We start from the raw sequence: 20,313 nt of genomic DNA, 5'->3' as shown, positions 1-20,313 counted from the left end.
AACTTTGCATCGTAGTTATGATTCCACCCAGATTAGAGAAGCATGCTTTATTTTAAGTCTATTGGAAATATAATAATAGGATCTTGAGCATAAAGGTAGCATTGAAATGAGCATTTTGATTCACAGTGTGCTCACTGCAAATTATGGATTTATTTAAATTAAATGCATGCATTTAATTTAAATTAGATCTGGTATCTACAAATGAAGGCCCACAGATTGGAGATTCAAAAAGTTAGATTGTTCCAGGTATTTTGTATGTAAATTTGTTTCATACAAATACATGGAAAAATATAACTTTTGGAATTTCCAATCTGTGGGCCTCACTTTGTACATACCAGATCTAGCCGAAGTACACATGTGAAAATTCAATATGGACAGCAATATTCGATTTTTATTTTTATTAAAAAATCAATTGTTCCATCCAATTGTGATCAAGTGGATGGAGGTGTCAGAATCCATTTATATTTCATTTCTAACTCTCTTTTCCATGCAAACACAAATCTCAACCCCCACTTTGATTCTGCCATTCCCAAGGAGGAGAGGGAATAAACGTGGGGGGTTTATTGCTTTCACTTCCTTTCCTTAGATGTAACTTTTTGTTTCAGATCCTGTCTATCTTCAGATACCCTCTATCTTCTATATCTTAGTAAAAGTTCCTGCTTGGATAACCTTGTCTCCAAGAGTCTTTCTTTCTTAAGATGTAGATTGAAGTAAAAGGCGAAAGATTTATACGATCTGAAGAGAAACCAGAGTATAAATAGAGTAAAATAAAAATAAAAATCACTTCCGGGTGGCGAGGCGATGCCGAAGACAGCCATCTCCAGGCTGTCCGCTCCGCGGCTTTGTAGAACCGCCAAAAACAGCGCCGATCAGCTGTTTTGGCGGTTCGGAAGCCCCCTCCTCGGGAGAAGAGGAGGGGGTGAGTACCCAGGTAGGGGTTGAGCTCTCCGGGGCCGCCTGAGCTTAACGTTCGGGCGGCTGAAGGATTGAGCCCCCCCGAAGCCTGGGTTTGCTCCGGGCTGCGCAGTGCTTCTGCTCTGTGCTTTTGGGAGCAGAACAAGGCGTTAGCAACCATCCCTGCCAGCAGGAAAGGATTTTGGAGTGCGAGGATGCAGGCAGAGCGATACAGGAGATCAAGGTGAAAGTGGACTTTTGTTCTTTAGCTCAAAGGACTTTGTAGACTTTGAAAGTGAAAGTGCGTAGCAAGTAATAGTGGGGGGAAATGGCGGCTAAATCTCCCAAAGTTCTCAGGAGCGCGGGGGCTTCCCCGGTGCAGCAATCTTTGTTGCAAGCTTTATTGCCCCCTGCACCTGCACCTACTCCTGCACTGACAATCAAAGATTTGCAAGATGCTTTGGAAAAGCACTCACAGCAAATAGCTGAAATTATAGATGAAAAGTTGGATGAGAAGCTGACAGAAAAGTTAGTTGAAGTTATGGATGAAAAGCTGGATGAGAAGTTAACAGAAATGAGGGCAGACATCTTGCTTGCACTTCAAGGCATGGCTATATGTATTCAACGCTTGGACGAAAGAGTGGAAGATCTTAGCCAAAACAATCTCAGATTAGAAGCAAAAATGTCAGAGACTGAAAATGTGGTGGATAAAATTGACAGCGACTTGACCTTGGTCCAGTACCATGAGATGGAGTTTGCTATCAGGATCAGGGGCTTAAAAGAGAATCCTAAAGAAGATCTGAAGGAAATAGTCTCTGAGGCTTTGGAAGGGGTACTGGGACGGCCAGCAGCTGAAATTGTGGGAGACATAGATAAAATCTTTCGTGTCAATTCATGGATTGCAAGACAAAGGAAATTACCTAGAGATGTGGTTGTTTATTTTACAAAGAGAGCAATCAGGAATGAAGTCATCCAGGTTTCTTACAATACAAAGCTTGTAGCTGCTGAGCAAGAAGTCCTGGTTTTAAAAGAGATCCCTCCAAAAATTTTAAGGAGAAGAAAGGAGTTTGCTTTTCTAGCACAAGAGCTCAGGCGACGTGATATTAAGTTTAGATGGGAGATACCAGTGGGCATGGTGGTGATGTATGAAGGCACGAGACATCGTCTTATTACAGTGATGCAGGCACGTGATTTTTACAGTAATGTCTTAAAAGCAATCCCCTTACCACTTTTGGAATTTACAAAGAAGAATGGCGAGGGAAAGCCTCAAGGTGCTGAAGGAACAACGCAGACAGATGAGAAAGCTACGGGAGTGGATCAAATTACAGTTTCATCGGAAGATGCCAGAGACCAGAGGATGACGCGTGCTGCTTTGAGACGAATGAGACGAGAGCAAGAACAGGACCAGCAGAATGTCATGGAACCTCCAAAGCGTACCTATAGCGAAGCTGTGGGAGGGGCGCGGCCTAAGAACGTCAAAGGGATTCTGGAAGACGCGCTCCAAAAGCTTCAGGTCGCCAAGGATGGCAACTAAGTTTTTAACTTGGGATGTTAATGGTTTAAATTCACCACAGAAGAGAAAGAAAATCTTTCAATATTTAAAACAATTTAAGACTGATGTTATTTGCTTACAAGAAACACATATTAGGGCTATGGACCAAAAGTACTTATTGAACTCTAGACTGGGTACACAATTCATCGCCTCTGCAATGAATAAGAAGAATGGAGTGGTTATTTATGTCAAGAATACTATGACAGCGGAGTTAATAGAAGCAGATAAACAAGGAAGATACGTTATAATAGATTTGCTGATAGAAGGGAAAAAAACGCTTTTGGTTGGACTATACGCTCCTAATCAACAACAAGCAGATTTTTATAGTTTATTACAAGCAAGATCACTCAGTTGGATTATAAATCTTTTATTTTTATGGGAGACTGGAATGGTGTCTTGGATGTACAAATGGACAAGAGTAGCTCTTTTAGGAGTACTCCAAGTCATGCTAGATTGCCTAAATCTTTTTTTGAGATGAAGGATGATTTGGAGTTGCGAGACATCTGGAGGGAAAGAAATTTACAAGAAAAGGATTATACCTTTTTTTCTGATAGACATCAATCTTTTTCCAGGATTGACTTTATATTAATCACTAACGACTTCTTTTCTAGAATTAAGAAGACAAAGATTTGTCCAAGAACTATGTCTGACCATAGTCCAGTTTGGTTAGAGTTTGATAAGGACAACAGAGATAGGCGCTCTTGGCATCTAAATGAGAACTTGTTTAGAAATCTGGAAAATGTGGAAGAATGCAAAAAGCAGATGGTTTTTTTTGAAACTAATATGAAAAAGGGTACTTCTATGGAAATGGTTTGGGATGCTAGTAAGGCTTATATGAGAGGGGTGTTAATATATATGAACAATAAATACAGACATAATTTGGAACTCAGGAGGAAAGAATTAGAGAATGAAATTAAGGAAAAAGAAAAGGCCCTAACTTTGAATCCATCGGATGCGAAGATCAAAGAGGTTATTAATCTATTAAAGGGACAGTTTGATAAGTTGATGGCTGATCAGGTGGCAACTAACTTACGGTTTGCTAGACATAATACTTTTTGTAATGCCAATAAGCCAGGTAGATGGTTAGCTTATATGTTAAGGAAGAAGCAGAGGGCTTCTAATATAGACAAAATAGAACATAAGGGTAAGGTTGTGTATCAACAGAACCTTATTAAGGAAGTTTTTGTTGATTTTTATTCTAAATTATATGCTAGAGAAAAGATTAATGAAGTAGATATTGATGCATATTTGAGGGATGCTAATATTCCGGTTCTTACACAAGAGCAAAAGGAAGAGATGAATCAACTGATAACTGAGGAAGAAATTTTTTTGGCAATTAAACAATTGAAAGTGGGCAAAGCGCCAGGCACGGATGGATTGACTGCGGTGTATTATAAAAATTTACAGTCGGAGATGATAAAGCCTCTAAGGGAATTGTTTCAGACAATTCAAAAGGGAGGAGGGGTGCCTCCGTCTTGGAAAACTGCTTTTATTTCTTTGATCCCGAAGGAAGATCAGGATGTCACACAAGCAAGAAATTATAGGCCAATATCACTTTTGAATACGGACTACAAGATATTTGCTAAGGTCTTAGCTAATAGATTAATGAGGGTACTGCAACAGATAATTCATGGTGACCAAACTGGGTTTATTAGTGGTAGACAAATGAAAAATAACGTGAGGCATATAGTTGATTTGTTGGAATTTCTGGAAAGGAACAACCAGATCCCTGCAGCGCTGATCTTTCTGGACGCTGAAAAAGCTTTTGACCAACTGGATTGGCAATTCTTGATGAAAGTATTAGATAAAATGAATTTTGGGGATAAATTTTTACAGCCAATTAGGGAATTATATCAAAAGCAAACAGCCCGTATAATTGTAAATAATAGTTTGACTGAAGTATGTAATATTGAAAAGGGCACAAGGCAAGGGTGTCCGTTATTACCTCTATTATTTGTTTTAACATTGGAGATATTACTGATTAAAATATGGAATTCGGAAAAAATTAAGGGAATTCAAATAAGAGATCAGGATTATAGATTGAGGGCGTTTGCAGATGATCTGGTTGTTACGGTGACCCAGCCAGAAAACTCTGTTGTGGACCTGATGGAGATAATAATGCAATATGGTAAAGTTTCTGGATTTAAGGTTAATGTACAAAAAACTAAAATATTGGCTAAAAACATGACAGTATTACAAAAGGCTGTCTTAGAAGGGTTAACTGGATTTGAAATTGTTAAAAGGGTTAAATATTTGGGGGTTTATTTGTCACCCTCAAATGCAAAGTTATATAAAAATAATTATGAAAAGTTATGGGGTAAAGTTCAAAAAGAATTGGACAGCTGGAAAAAGTTACAATTGTCATTACTGGGAAGAATCGCAGCAGTGAAAATGAACGTTTTGCCGAAATTTCTGTTCTTATTTCAAATGATACCCATTCTTAAAAAGGACTCAAACTTGGAGGAATGGCAAAAGGGTGTCAATAAATTTGTATGGGCAGGGAAAAGGCCACGAGTTAAATTTAAGATTATGCAGGATACGCGTGAAAGAGGTGGTCTTAAAATGCCCAACTTTAAATTATATTATGAGGCTGCTGCGTTGTCAGCGATAAGTGATTGGATTAACTTAACACAAGGGAGATTATTAAATCTTGAAGGCCACGACTTGTTATTTGGTTGGCATGCATATTTGTTGTATGATAAGAAGGTAGATAATGTCTTTAAGGTGCATATTTTAAGACATGCTTTGTTGCGAGTTTGGAAAAAGTATAGACATAAGTTAAAATACAAGATACCTTTATGGGCAATACCGAAACACGCAATAGAAAACATAAACGTTGGGTTTAAACATGATGTGACTACATATAAGGAAATCTTAAGCTTAGAGAGGAATGTATGGTGTTTAAAGGCGTATAACTTTTTAGGAGAAGAGAAGATTGTCCAAACCTGGTTTCAATATGGGCAACTACAGGCCAGGTGGAAAGAAGATCAGAAAATTGGTTTTTCAATAACTGATGAAAATCTGGTAAAGCAAATTAGAAATCAGGGTCCAGCACATATCAAACGGATATATCTTGCATTGATAGAAATTGACTCAGAAACAGAACTTGTTAAAGATTGTATGATAAAATGGGCTCAGAATATTCAAGAAGTTATTACAATGGATACTTGGGAAAAGATCTGGGTGAGAAACGTAAAATTTACGCAAGCTCAAAATTTAAGAGAGAACTTTTATAAAATGTTTTATAGGTGGCATTTAGATCCTAAAAAGCTTGCAAGTATGTATCCGAATTATCAGCCTAAATGTTGGAGGTGTGGTGGCGAAGATGCAACATACTTTCACATATGGTGGACCTGTAAAAAGGTTAAAGCATTTTGGATTAAAATCTGGTGGAATATGCAGAAGATATTTAAGAAAAGGATAAAGTTTTGTCCGCAATTGTTTTTACTGGGTATAATTACTGATACTACTGTTGTGGACACTAAGTTGATGTTGAACTTAATTACGGCAGCAAGACTTTTAGTAGGTCAATATTGGAAGAAGGAGGAATTGCCGACTATAGAAGAATGGACTTTAAAAGTTTCTAACCTGGCGGAAATGGCAAAGATCTCGGCGTATTTGAAAGACCACTCGCAACAACGTTATATTATGGAGTGGAAAAAATGGATTGATTATATCCAGAATAAATATGGGACTAAAAAGTTTCACTTAGCATTTGAATAAGTATTGATGTGATATTTATATTGCTTGTAGTCACTTTAAAAGAGCTAAAGTGCGATAGACTTAATAGTTCATTGATGTTAGCATATGGTTGTTTATGATTGTTTTTACTTTTATACCTTGTATTCAGCTCTGGGAAGTCGAGGAAGTGGAGGGGGGAAGGGGAGGGGGGGAGGGTTGGGTGGGGCTGGGAAGGGGGTGGGTGGGGAGGTGTTGTTAAAGATAAAATGTATTAAAAAACTTTTCAATAAAAAAAAGATGTAGATTGAAGTAAGTTCTGACAGGAGGTTTGCTTTGTTTTTACATAAAGATTAAAGAGCATAGATTACTACTAAGGTAACTATACAAGATTGCTATTTGCAGTTCTTTAGCTCAAATACTTTCAGTATTAATGGACAGGGTGGATAATACTTGATGCTTCTTAAAAAATAAAAAATCATTTTTTATTTAAATCAGATTTTTATTTAATTTTTTTATCAAATTTATTTTAATAAAATGCTTTTGGAGTAAAAATCTATCTAAAGATAGTTTTCTATTTAAGATACATGAATAATTTAGTTTATTCAGCAGGAATGGAGCTTAGTTATGCAGCATGAGGCTGTATATTCTGCAATATTTACTTTTTGGTATCCAAGCTCTGCAAGCTGAGATAACATGCACTGCATTGATGCATTCACACAATTTCACAGTAACCATGAGATAAATTATAAAACAAAGTGCAGGAATATTCCTTTAGATTGTTTTGCAAATCTATGTATACTACAAACTGTATGATCGTTTGAAGAGAAATGCATCTCTACCAGGCTCTAAGTGTTTTAATTAAATAAAAGAATTTGAGTACTTCTCCAACTACAGTATGTATGATTAACCTATTAACCTTGAAAAAAAATGATAATCTTTTGCTGGCTAACTTTTTTGATTTGGGAAGATTTTTTTTTACTTTGTTGTGAAAGAGCATTTTAAATAAAAGTTTTATTACTGGATAGAGACATTACAATTAATGAGGACATCTAGTGGTGAAGGTAGATACTACAATAATACAGAAATAATCAGAAGTGATGACCTTGAAACACCTGTGCTAAACAAAGAACATTTTATGATTCTACAGAAGAAAAAAAACAAAGATTTTTTTAACTATATCTTTTAACTCTAGACATAACTATTATAGAAACTATTTAGAGACGAGTTTTTTCTTTTTCTTTTTTCTTTTTCCATTATCTTTGAACTGACAGAAATATCTGGATTAGACATGCAGTTGGTGTTGTGTGTTTTTTTGCTGGATTACAGTTGGCTTTTAAAAAAAATTTGGATTATACTCTAAAGCAGACATGTCAAACACAAGGCCTGGGAGCCGGATGCGGCCCGCGAAGTGGTTTCATGTGGCCCACAAAGCCATCCTGGAAACAGTAAGGGAACGGCCCCCGCTGTCTTGGCCCCGGCCCAGGCTGGCCAGGAGCCAATGTACAATTTCATGGTGGTCATCTATGCTGAAATACATTCAGTCTTAGCTCCACAAGGCCATCTGGAAAAAGTGAGGGACTGGCCCATGCCGTGTCGGCACTGCCCCCTCGGCACATGCTGGGGAGGTATCACCCTTTGTGAGGAATGAAGAAATGCACCATTGCCTGGAAGTGGCCAGCACATGGCCCTGCCTACTTCGGGCAGGCTAGGGTTTGGGCAGCATTGTGCTTCTCTTCAGATTCATGCCACCCGGCTCAGCCTCTCGGCACTGTGAGTAGAGCACCCCGCTACCTGCCAAAACTGAGCAGGCTAGGGGCTGGGCAGCATTGTGCAGGTAACATCGACTCTCACGCTGCTCATGGCATCCCCTCCCATAGAGCCCACCAAGCCGGATATGTGAAGTAGGTGAGGGCCATGTGCTGGCCATTTCTAAGCAATGGTGCATTTCTTCATTCCTCACAAAGGATGACATTTCCCCAGCTGTGTTTCTTGCCTGTTTTTCTCCCTCCCTCATCTCAAATATTTTCCCACCACTCTGTTCTTTGGAAGGAAGGAAGGAGAGGGAAGGTCTGAGGGAAGTCCTACCTTAGTCCTGCCCTGCTGCCCTTTCACCATCCCCTTGCCCCCTCCTCCTGGCCTATCCTGGGGGGTCTCCCTGTTGCTAAGGAAGCTTTGGATACAAAGCCAGGTCTCCTCACATGGAGAGGGAATGGGCCTCCCTCTTGATTTTGCCCTTGTACCCATCATGAGCAACCTGGCTAAGAAGAGCAAGCACAGCAGCAGCAGCCTTGAGGAGGAGGTAAATGCAGCTGGGCACCCCCTTGGGGAAGTGGGGCTGGGCTTAGTGCCGTGGGTGCTTGTGGGCTGGGCTAGGCATTTGACCTCCGTGTCACCGTACAGCCCCCCCATGGCCTGAGAGGAACAGTGAGGCTCCTCCGGTGGACCATACCTTGGCACTTCCCTGGTCCCATCTCCTTCTGCCAGAGACCCTCAGATCTGTCCCACTCCTGCCCAGGCCCCCATAGGCACCCTTGACACAAATTATGTAGAGCTGGCCATGCCCACCCAGTACGCCATACGCACTCCAGCCACGCCCACCCAGTAGGCCACGCCCACCCTGGCCACACCCAGCCGGCCCCCCAAGGACAATCGCAATGCTGATGCGGCCCTCAATGAAATTCAGTTTGACACCCCTGCTCTAAAGCAGTTTGCTCTTTTTAAACTTGGATTACAGCCTAAAGCAGTTGGCTCCCTTTTAAACTTGGATTATAGCCTAAAGCAGTTGGCTCCTTTTAAAATTTGGATTATAGCCTAAAACAGTTGGCTCCTTTTTAAAGTTGGATTATAGCCTAAAACAGTTGGCTCTTTTTAATGTTGGATTATAGCCTAAAAAAGCCTCTTCTTTTTTTCTCTTCTCCCTGTAGATTTACAAAATTTGCCTGATTGAACAATGAGTGCACCAAACGTCACTAAAATTACAAAAAAATCTGCTTCTGCACCCTCTTCTGGAACAACTAGTCCAGCAAGTCAGGGATATATTGAAACAATGTTACAACAAGAGAAGGCAAACAATCTCCAAAAAGAGATGCACATGACTCTACAACTAATGCAAGAAATGATGCAGAAGAATCACCAAGAAACAAAAAGCAATCTTGATAAGCTAACGAACAAATGCTTGACATAAAGACACAATTTGAAGCTCACCAACAAATTATTCTTAAAATGAACAAAGAATTCAGAAGGTGGAAGATCAATCAGAAGATACTGGGGGAAAAATTGAAACACTATTAACAGAGAATGAAAGATTAGAATAAGCAAATCAAAACTTAAAAGGGGCGGTCGCTGCTTTGGAAATGGAGAAAGCTGTACACTATTTGAGATTCCAGAACGTACCTGAAGATAAAAAGAAAAATATAGCAGAACTGATTATTAATCTATTAGCAGAGATCCTAGAAATTGAAAGATCGGAGATGCAGCAAGGTGGATGAAATATTTAGAATGAATTCAAGTTACGCGAGGAAACACAAATTACCCAGAGAAGTCCACATAAGATTTATGAAGAAAACAAGGGATGAGATACTAAGAAGAGTTAAGAGATGATCCATTACAATATAAAGATAATGAAACAGTAGCACTGAAACAGATTCCCGAGACAATAATATATACTCGAAGACAATACCATTTCTTGACTACAAAGCTGATTGCAAAAGGAGTAAATTTTAGATGCCTGATGGGATTTTAATCAATTGGAATAATACAAGATATTGACTGGATTCAGTGTGGAAGACAGAGGATTTTGATGAAAGATATTGAGCATTTCTGGAAGAAAGGACACAATATCAACAAGAGGATGGAAAAAGCCAGGAACAGATAGAACAAACAATAGAGGAAACAATTACACAAGTGGAAGAAGAAAAAGAGAAGATGAATCAAGAAGGTGAGGGAAAAGTAAAAGAGCAGAGGATTATGAGATCACCAAGACCTAAATATAAGTAAATCAAAATGGAGAAGAAAAATGGAGTTTTTTCAGTGAATATAAATATAAATATAAATTCCCCATCAAAAAGAAAAAGAATTTTCAAACTACAGAAATTAAACACTGATATAATTTGTTTGCAAGAGACACACATAAAAAACATGATCATAAATTTTTGGAAAATTCAAAACTTGGAAAAGTTTATTACACATCAACTCAAGAAAAAAAACCAGTAGTTATATATGTTAAAGAGACAATAGATTCTAAAATGATTTATGCAAATGAAGGAAGAATATTAATGGTAGAAATATTTTTAAATGAACAGATACTTTTGATAGCAATATATGCACCAAATAACAAACAAGAATTTTATCAAAACCTTTACAGAAAATAATAGAAATACAGTATCAAAATATACTGTATGCTTAATTGGGGATTTCAATGCAATAGTAGATGGGACATTAGACTATAAAAGCAGTAAATCAGGGAAACAAGGAAGAAAAAGATTACCTAGACTTTTTTCAACACAATAGAGGAAATTAGTATACAAGATATTTGGAGAGAAATGAACCCAGGAAAATCACAATATACATTTTATTCTAATAGTCATAAATCTTGGTCCAGAGTTGATATGCAGGGTTAATAAGGGTTAATGTGCAGGAAATTGAAATAGAAATAGGTACTTGGGCAGATCATAATCCTTTAAAAATGGAAAGGAATGCAGAAAAATTAAGATGGACTTTGAATCAATCTATATTAAAAGAGAATTTATAGACTTAGCAACAAAAGAAATGGATTTTTTCTTAAAAGAAAATAAAAAGATACAATATTACAAAATGTATGAGAATTTTTTTTACAGATAAACAAAAAAGCAACTATCAGAAAAAATAGAATTGCAAATAGTCAAAAAGGTCAAATACTTGGGAATATATATATAATTTAACTATGTTAAATTATTAAAACAAATAAAGCTTGATTTGGAAAAATGGAAGAATCTTCGACTTGATTTTAGGAAGAATTGCTATGGTGAAAATGATTATATTACCAAAAATACTATTTTTGTTTCAAATGATACCTATAAAACTGGAGAAAAAATTCTTTGAAGATTTAAACTCCCTAATTCAAAATTTTATCTGGCAAGGAAAGAAAGCTAGAATTAAACTGAAAATGTTATAAGAAGCTAAGGGAAGTGGAGGTTTTGCCTTGCCAGATTGGATTTTATATTATCAAGCATCAGTGTTAACATGGATAAAAGAATGGATAACTCTTAGAAATAAAAGATTACAGTATTTGGAGGGACATGACCTCAACTTGGTTGGCATGCTTTTTTATGGTATGGAAAAAATAAAATGCAAAAATACTTCCAAAACCACTATATTAGAAATGCACAATTATTAACTTGGAAAAAAATAAAATGTAAAATTTGAAAATTCCAGGATGGCTTTCAACAATGGAAGCATTTGTACATCCAGATCTAGTCGGTCTCGATAAAATATGGACATAAAAAGATATTCTAAATTCTGAAAGGAACTTAAAATCCAGGCAAGAGATGGAAAATCAGGGCATTGATTTAACATGCTGGTCACATTTACAAATACAAATCAGATATGACAAAGATATTAAACAGTATGGATTTTATAAAGAGCAGATTATGTTTGACATTACTAACCTCCGATGAAAAGTTAATTTAAACAATGTACAATTATTAAATTTCAAAATGGAAGATGAACAAGTAAAAGAGACAATGATAACATGGGCACAGAATTTTGGATATAATATAGAGTTAGAGAAGTGGCGATGTTTGTGGGAAAGAAATTATAAATTGACAATGTCAGCCTCATATAAAGAAAACTTATATAAAATGTTCTATAGATGGCACTGGCCACCAACAAGATTAGCAAAAGTGTTTAACAATATGTCAGAGAAATGTTGGAAATGTAAACACAAACCAGATACATTATCATATGTGGTGGACATATGTTAAAGCAAGGAGATATTGGACAATAATCCACACTTGGTTAGAAAAAATGTTAGAGAAACACATAGACTATAAACCTGATTTTTTTTTACTAGGTATGTCAGAAAAACTTGATAAGCAAAGTACATGTGATAACAAGAATTGTATTTGCACAATATTGTATTTGCACAATATTGTAAGAATGAAGAAATACCACCAGAAGAAATAATCAAAAGTATTAAAACTGCAGAAATGGACAGACTTACTTTAAGTTTGAAAGAAAAAGAAGAAACAGAATATTTTTAAACTTGGGACCTATTTTATCAATGCTTAGAGAAAAGATTTAGGGATTAGGAATTTAATTTGTATTAATTAATAAGGTACCCAGACAACACGTTTTTGTTGAATAATTATTATTGAATTGTTAAAAAAATAATAAACTTTATTTTTTAAAAAATGAGTTGAAAGGCATATTGACTACTTACAACAGGGGTGTCAAACTGCTGGCCTGCGAGCCAGATGCATCATAGCGAAACGGTGCCCACTCCATTGGCAGCAATGGCAAAAAAAGTCACATTACTTCACATGTGACATTGCGAATTTTAACACCAGACTTACAATCTCAGTTTCACGTATAAAAGCCACAAATAATGGTTAATTTAATAAACTATAATTAAAATATGGTTTAGCAAAGGTGCAAATCCAGCATAGAACTTTTACGATGAAGAAATACTGCCTTAGAATGATTACAATGGTGTTTATTTAAAATAATATTCCAGTTTATAATGGCTAAATCTATGACTTTAGAAAGGCATAATTACAGCAAAAAAAAGCATTTATCATCGAAGACACAAAAACAAAAAATGTCACTGAAGGCAAAAAATACAAAATACTTGTGCAACTTAAAACAGAAAGGGGTTACAGTCACGAAGTATTAGATTTAACAACTACAAAATAGCATGCTTATGCTTTTGTGAATTTAAATACCATCCAACTAAATGATAGTCCCAAGGCAGTGTAAATTCAAAGTTACATATATGTCTATGAATGAAATATATGAATGAAATCACCATTTTCTTCAGCAATTTCAGAGGTCCATCTCAGTTTATTTTATGGTAACTATGTAAAAGTGCCAGTTTTTTAAACCTATTTTTGCAAATTTGGAAGTTTAACCCTCCAAAATGGAAAACAGAACATGACAGTACTATCTTTTTTCCGCAAGAAAAAAAGGAAACGAAAATTATTCATATAAGCACTCCATCCATTTCTCATTTGTTCTGAAAAATTTACCCTTGTTCATTCATTCAAAACGTGAAACTGCAGACATTCCCTGATTTAAAATACGTTTTTATGCATGCTCAGGGGAACTTCCCCCCCCCCCATTATCAGGGGTTTACTAAACCAAAAGCAACACATTTCCTCACAGGTTTACACAATAAGGAAACCCAGCCAAGCATAGTTTGTAAAACATGATTTATACTTTTTCATTCTGTACTAGCCAGCAATAGCTTTTCCTTCTTGCTTGCTCGGGATCAGTGGCTCACCTTGAAAAAGCAAATAAAACACTCTGTCCCAACGTCTTGCCTTTCAGACGCGTTAAACACAAACGCGCGAAAACCCCGAGCACATTCTTTTCGCCGCCCAACTGCCCCTGTTCAGCAAGGCAGAAAACGCGTCCGGAAATACCCAGGATTGGCTAGCGTCACAGTCAGCTCGAGCAATCACGAGGCGGCGCTTATCAACTGTAAACCCTGGTCTTTGAATCGCTGCCTTTTTTTCTGATTACTGCGTAGGGGGAAGGGGCGCGTGTAGCAGGCAGGTTGAGGCTGTTGCTGCGGATCAGGAGCTGAGCAAAGTTTCTAGCATTTCATTTTCGGTAATAGAACAGCCAACTTTTCTGTCCTATGTTGCTCGCGTGGCATTAAAACCCAGAGACAGAAGGAGAAGCCAAAAGCCACAGCTCTGGTTTCCAAGCTCAGCCAGAGCCTCAGCAGCTCCAGCGCCAGTTTTTCAGAGAGCCAAGGCTGGAGCCGCAGCAGCATCGTCAACTCTGTGGGCAGCAAGAAGAAGAAGGACAAGAAGAAGCATAAGAAGCAGATTTATAGAACTGAGATCCGAAAATGGAACTAATATAAGGAGTAGATGTTGAGTGGGGATGTTGGAATGTATAATTGGTGGAACAGCTGTAGTAGTAGATAACCAGTAGATGGCAGTGTTTATAAGTTTGCATCTATGATTATACTCTATGTTTATGTCCTTTTGTTCTGAGGAGTTTTCTGTAACAGTTAAGCAATATGGTGACTATATTTTGATCTCTAGGGCTATATAAATAGAATTTAGAGCACTCTTTTATACAGTACTGTAAAGGAAAACTTTGACTCCTTTAAGTACTAAAACCCATGGCATTCTCACTAATAGTGAGAATTAGTTAAATTTTGTGTCTGGTTTTTATGGCAGCATTGACTTTTCTACTTCAAAAATAAAATTTTCTTGCCTGGCTTTACTATAATCATAAGGTAAGGGATAATAAGTTCAGAAATTGTTTAATGAACTTATGAAGAAAATTAATCCTAATGGCCTAGCTGAAACTTAAGCGGTGTGATTAAAATGGAGTTACTTAAGCTTTTAGAAGTACAAGATCTCAGACATGTAGCTTGTTCTTAGGAAGTCAGCCGTAACTGCAAGCAGAGGAAGTACAAAAATAAAGATAGAGCTTATACTAGCAAAAATAGGTCATGGTTAACACAACAGGTATAGACACATGAGGCTTTTTCCTGGGAAGGGAAAAAGAAATGTATTTTGTTTAGGTGCTTCAGATTAGCTGATCTGGATGAGCAGGTGGGCTGTTGAGTGCGATAGGGGTTTGTGAGAGGTTATAAATATATGGTTTTAAAAATGTGTGTGTGGCTTTTTTTCCTCCGTGAGTTGGGTCCACCAGCTTTTGCAAAAGCTTTATACAAATAAAACTTTGTTCTTGGAATTCCAAGTAAGTTTGTTTGTCTTTCGGACCTTGAGCCACATCTCAGACAATAGTCTCTGTATATTGTACTCCAAAATAAAACTTCAGTGCATATAACTATGGCATTTTATTCTGAGAAAAAGAACTTAACTTCTTGGTCTGCCTTAATGGTAGCATTCTTTCTGGAAAGTCTCTGAGAGCATGGTTTATGTCAACATTGCTTGACAAGAGATGAAGAAGCAGCTATTTCATATGTTAAACTTGTGTATTGCTTTAAGAGATAGGGTTATGGCTGAGAGGAGGGAGGAGGAAGATTGTACCTCCAGGCTGTCTGAAATAAAAGAAAATAAAAGATGAAATATTTGCAGGATACAAAGGTAAACGGGGGATTTGGATTGCCAGTCTTGGAATTATATTATCATGCCGCAGCGTTAAATTGGATTAGAGAATGGATAATTCTGAAAAATATAAGATTACTGACTTTAGAAGGTCATGATTTACAATTTGGTTGGCATGCTTTTTATGAACTGAGAAATGAGGATTATTTTCACATTTTCAAAAATATCGGATTAGGCAAGCATTATTTAATATTTGGAACAAAATCAGAAATCATAACTATATTAAAGTACCAGTCTGGTTATCCACCCACGAAGCGATTGCCTATCCAAATCTATTCAACCTGGGTAACATAATTTCATATAAGGACATTTTGAATCATGAGGGGGAATTGAAGTCTAGAAATGAATTAGAATTACAAGGAATAAAACTAGATTGGTGGGCCTATCTACAGATTCAATCAAGATTCGGGAAAGATAAAAAAGAATGGGGGATAAACACCCAGGAAACGGCCTTGGATAAAATATTGGGGCCAGATAATAAACAGATAAAGAAATTATATAATTTGCTCTTGGGATATAAATTGTTTGAGGAACAAGTGAAGGACCCTATGTTGACTTGGGCTAAAAACTTGGGACATGGCATTGATCTTGACACATGGCAAACGCTCTTGGACAGAAATAAAAGAATAACACTGGCTTCATCTTACAAAGAAAACTTATTTAAAATGTTCTACCGATGGCATCTTCCCCCAGCACGTTTAGCCAAAATGTATAAGACAGTATCCTAAATGTTGGAAATGTTCCAAAGAATTAGGTACATATTTTCATACGTGGTGGTCCTGCAGCAAGACACAAAGATATTGGCAAATGATTCGGACCTGGCTAAAAGAAATACTAAGACAAGAAGTTGAGTTTAGTCCAGAATTGTTCCTATTGGGCATAATAAAAGAGAAATACCCCAAAGAAGAGTTGTATCTGATGATTCATATTATTACGGCAGCAAGAATATAATTTGCCCAGAATTGGAAAAGGAGTGAAATTCCAGTGGAAAACGATGTAATAAGGAAAATCTGGGAATGTGCAGAAATGGATAAATTAACTTTGGAAATTAAGAATAAAGATCAATTAGGCTATTATAAAATTTGGAATAAGTTTTATTTCTGGCGGGAACAAAAGGAAGGTTTCTATTAGAATTTATAGATTGGTTGATTGCTCTAAGTATTGTATTATTATATATAACATATGTATTTTAAGTGTATCTTATGTGTATATATACATATATGTAAATTTTAAAAAATATTGTAGACAAGAAGGTATGTCAGTCCGTTTGCACCATGTCCAATGTTTTAAATAAATTCAATTAAAAAAAAGAAGAAGATAAGAACTTGGTGGGTTGTCTAACGGAAGAGAAACTAATTCTTCAAATTAATTGGAGAATGTGATTCATGGCAAAAATAGAAAGGTGGAGAATTGTGTTTAATATATTCTGCAAGGGAGTGGAGATTTCAGATTCCAGCTTCCTTCAAGCAAGCATTTGCTTGTGTATTGGGCTAATAAAGGACTTTTAAGGTAAACAATGCATCAGAGTCACTTGAAAAGCTCATACATTGGAAACTTGACATCGAGCTGGAATCTCCCTACTTTACAAACTAACTAGGGAGTCCCGACCTCCTGTTGCTGTCTCCACGTTTGGGAGACACTCTCGCAAGAGTTGGGGAAGATCCCATCACGGAGGAAGAAAAATTGCCTAAAGCCAGCTCCCCGGCACCAGCAGCAACCCCAGTGGGGGAAGGGCCAGCGAAGAAGCTGGCAGGGAAAGAGTTTCAGCAATCTAGCTGGAAGTTAGATCCAAACAACCAGGAGAATTGGTCTGGTCGTCAGAGTGGATTGAGCCCAGCGGAGACTCCAGGCGCCTAGAAGCAGCCTTGCCATTCCCAAGGGCTTCAAAGGCAGAGGAGGTGGGACGACAACAAAGAGATTCCTGCACATTGTGTTCCCCAGACCTGAGTGGAGTGTCGGGAGGATTACTACTCCCCTATCAGAGGGCGACGAACCATGGTTCATTTGATGCATGGTGAACATCAAAGAAAGAAATCCGAGGCATATTCTACTGTGGGCAGTATGGCAACCCCCACAGAAGGAGGGCCAGCAACCTCTGAGCCTAAATCAGCTAATAGAGGCCTTGCAACAGATTGGGGTGTTGAAGAAGCCTGGAGAGCACCAGCCAATTGGGGGAACGACAATCCCATCGAGTCTGGTCACCACCCCTGAGTGCCAAGCAACCACTGAAGGGCCCACAAGTGAGGGAGGCACCACAGCATTTAAGACTAAAACATCTCTTAGTAGATCAGAAGCAGAGGGTGCCACTATTCCCTGCAGCCAAACTCCAGAGTAGACAACAGCAACCCCCATCTATCCAACACCCATTGAGGGGCCTACAACAGCAGGTGGTGTGACAACGTCCCGCCGACCAACAGCACCCTTCCCTCAGACAACCACAGCAGGGGAGGAGGCAGCAAGGCCCAAACGTGCAACCCCTGGGCCTACAGCAGCACCAATTGGGTAGACAACATCTGGGGGCTAAGAGCAGCAGTGGGGGCCCTGGCAGCCATTGAATCAACAACCAGGAGACAGCAGCAACTGGGGGCACAACAGTACATTGCTAAGTACATTGATTTGTGCTTAGATTGTAAGCCGCCCTGAGTCTTTGGAGAAGGGCGGGATATAAATGGGATTAAAATAAAATAAAAACAACAGCAGTGGGGGCCCCAGCAACCATTGAACCAACAACCAGGGTGGGGCCAGCAGCAATGGGGCCCCCAGCAACCAATGATGAGTACACCCTTCAGAGAAATCTTTGATGGGGACCCAGAGAAACTGATTTTCTTCCTCAAGCAAGTACGCTCTCATTTGAATCACTGGGCCCGTCTCTACCCAGACCCAGGTGCTATGGTCGATGTGATTGCATCCAGCCTAGAGGGAGAAGCATCTGAATGGTTGAACAATTTATATAATGAGCAGGCCCCTGAATTGGAGGACCCCCACCTTTTCCTCCTGGGGCTGAGGGAAAGATTTGAGGACCCATCCATTGCCCTCAAAGCAGAAGAACAAATCCATAAGATAAAGCAAGCTGGCCAGCCTGCCCTAGAGTACCTGCGGGAGTTTCGAAAGATGGCCGGTCGGATAGAGAGATGGCCTGAGCAATCCATAATTCATCTTTTTAGAGAAGGGTTAGACCACCTTTCTCAGGCATGTATCTACCGAGCTGTGCCCTACCAGCTGCATGAATGGTACCAGGCAGCAGTGAAATTAGATGTCCAGCTCACCTGCTATAAAATGCCTCTCCCACCTGAAGCTGTGCCAAAGCCAGGATCCAGATGACTACGACCCCCCCAAAAAACCCCAACTACTGCTACTGCCAAAAGACCTAGACCACCTACAGGTCCACCAATCAAGTGCTTCTGATGTGGACAGCAGGGACATTGAGCAGCAAACTGCCCAGTTCCTTACCCGCAACAGCAGAGTAAACTGGAACCAACATGGAGGAAGGGACTTGCACAGCAGCCACCAAGAGAAAAGTCCAACTGGGCTACCCAGGAGCCCGTTACCCAGGTTACGTCACCCACTCAGGAGGATGCTGTCCCACTGACCGGACCTGTCCCCACTTTGCCCGGCTTTGACACACACGATGAAAGGGAGAACAATCCGATGGTGAGTCAACACATCCTACCTTTTTTGTTGCCCGCTAAACTCATAATTCCTAAGTCAGGGGCACAAGTAGACCTGAAAGTGCTAGTCGATACTGGCTGCTCCTGATGCATCATTAGCCTGTCATGTGCCTTGAGACTGGGCATACGGGCTAAGCTGCTTTCTAAACCTGTGAGGTTTGAGCAAGCCGATGGCTCCCTAATGGGAGGGACTTTAGTCACGCAATTAACGGAGCCCTTACGCCTAGAAATAGGTGAGCACTTGAAGTTTATTCGCTTCCTGGTAGCTCCAAAAATGTCTGAGACTGTGATCCTAGGACTAGCCTGTCTAGACAAATGGAAGCTATTTATCTGGTGGGAAAAAGGAACAAGAACTGTGAGACTACCCATAGGGCCCGATCCTCCCCATTGATTCAACAGATGTTACAGGAAAATTTAATCCACCCAATGAGCGAGCACACATGGCTACCTTATGGCCACGCAGCCAGCCACTCATCCCCAGAGAGTACCAGGACGTAGGGGAGGTATTTAGTGAGAAAGAATGCAATACATTGCCTCCTCACCATCCCAATGATTGTTCTATTGAACTGTTACCAGGAGCCAAATTTCCCCGACCAAGAATGTACGCTATGTCCCCCTTTGAAATAGAGGACATGCAGCAATATGTGGATACAAATCTAGTGAGAGGATTCATCAAGCGGGCCAAGTCAACCATGGGTGCCCCTGTGTTGTTCAAAGAGAAAAAGGATGGGTCTCTTCATCTCTGTGTAGACTATAACAGGGCTTTTCAACCTTTTCACCATTGTAGCACTTTTAGGATATGGCAACATCTGAGTACCACCAGTCGCCTAGCAAGGTGTCAAAAACTTGATGACCAAAAAAAAGAGGAAAAAAGTGATGAAGTACAGGTAGTCCTCAACTTTCAACAGCTCGCTTAGTGACTGTTCGAAGTTACAGTGGCACTGAAAAAAGTGCCCCCCAAGCTCAGCAGAAGCACCGGGATCAGTGCTGAGCTCCAGCTGGAGCCTGGTGCTGACCCTGGCACTTCCACTGAGCCCTGACAGCCCTGAAGAAGCACTGATCCTGGTGCTTTCGTTGAGCCCTGACAGTCCTGTAGCTCCAGCCATCTCTCGCTCAGGCTTGTGCAGTGCTGCCAATGGTTCAGCTCATTCCCCTCCCCCGCTACCACTTTTCTAGGATGGTCACATACCACCTGCCAGGTGCCAATGTACCACAGGTGGTACCTGTA

General features: G+C 39.2%; 1 protein-coding gene across 2 annotated transcripts in view; it reads right to left on the bottom strand.

Annotated features, from left to right (window-relative positions):
• Nucleotides 1-13,693, bottom strand: part of IMMP2L (inner mitochondrial membrane peptidase subunit 2) — a 292,279-nt gene extending 278,586 nt beyond the window's left edge. For both annotated transcript variants that reach the window (XM_081331109.1, XM_081331110.1), the window contains exon 1: nt 13,605-13,693. The gene's annotated coding sequence lies outside the window, so the exon portion shown is untranslated. The remainder of the gene's footprint in view (nt 1-13,604) is intronic.
• Nucleotides 13,694-20,313: the final 6,620 nt, after the last annotated feature.

The sequence above is a fragment of the Vipera berus genome (genome assembly GCF_964194415.1).
Source record: "Vipera berus genome assembly, chromosome: 6".
Taxonomy (NCBI): Eukaryota; Metazoa; Chordata; class Lepidosauria; order Squamata; family Viperidae; genus Vipera; species Vipera berus.
This window is presented reverse-complemented; position numbering and strand designations above follow the sequence as displayed.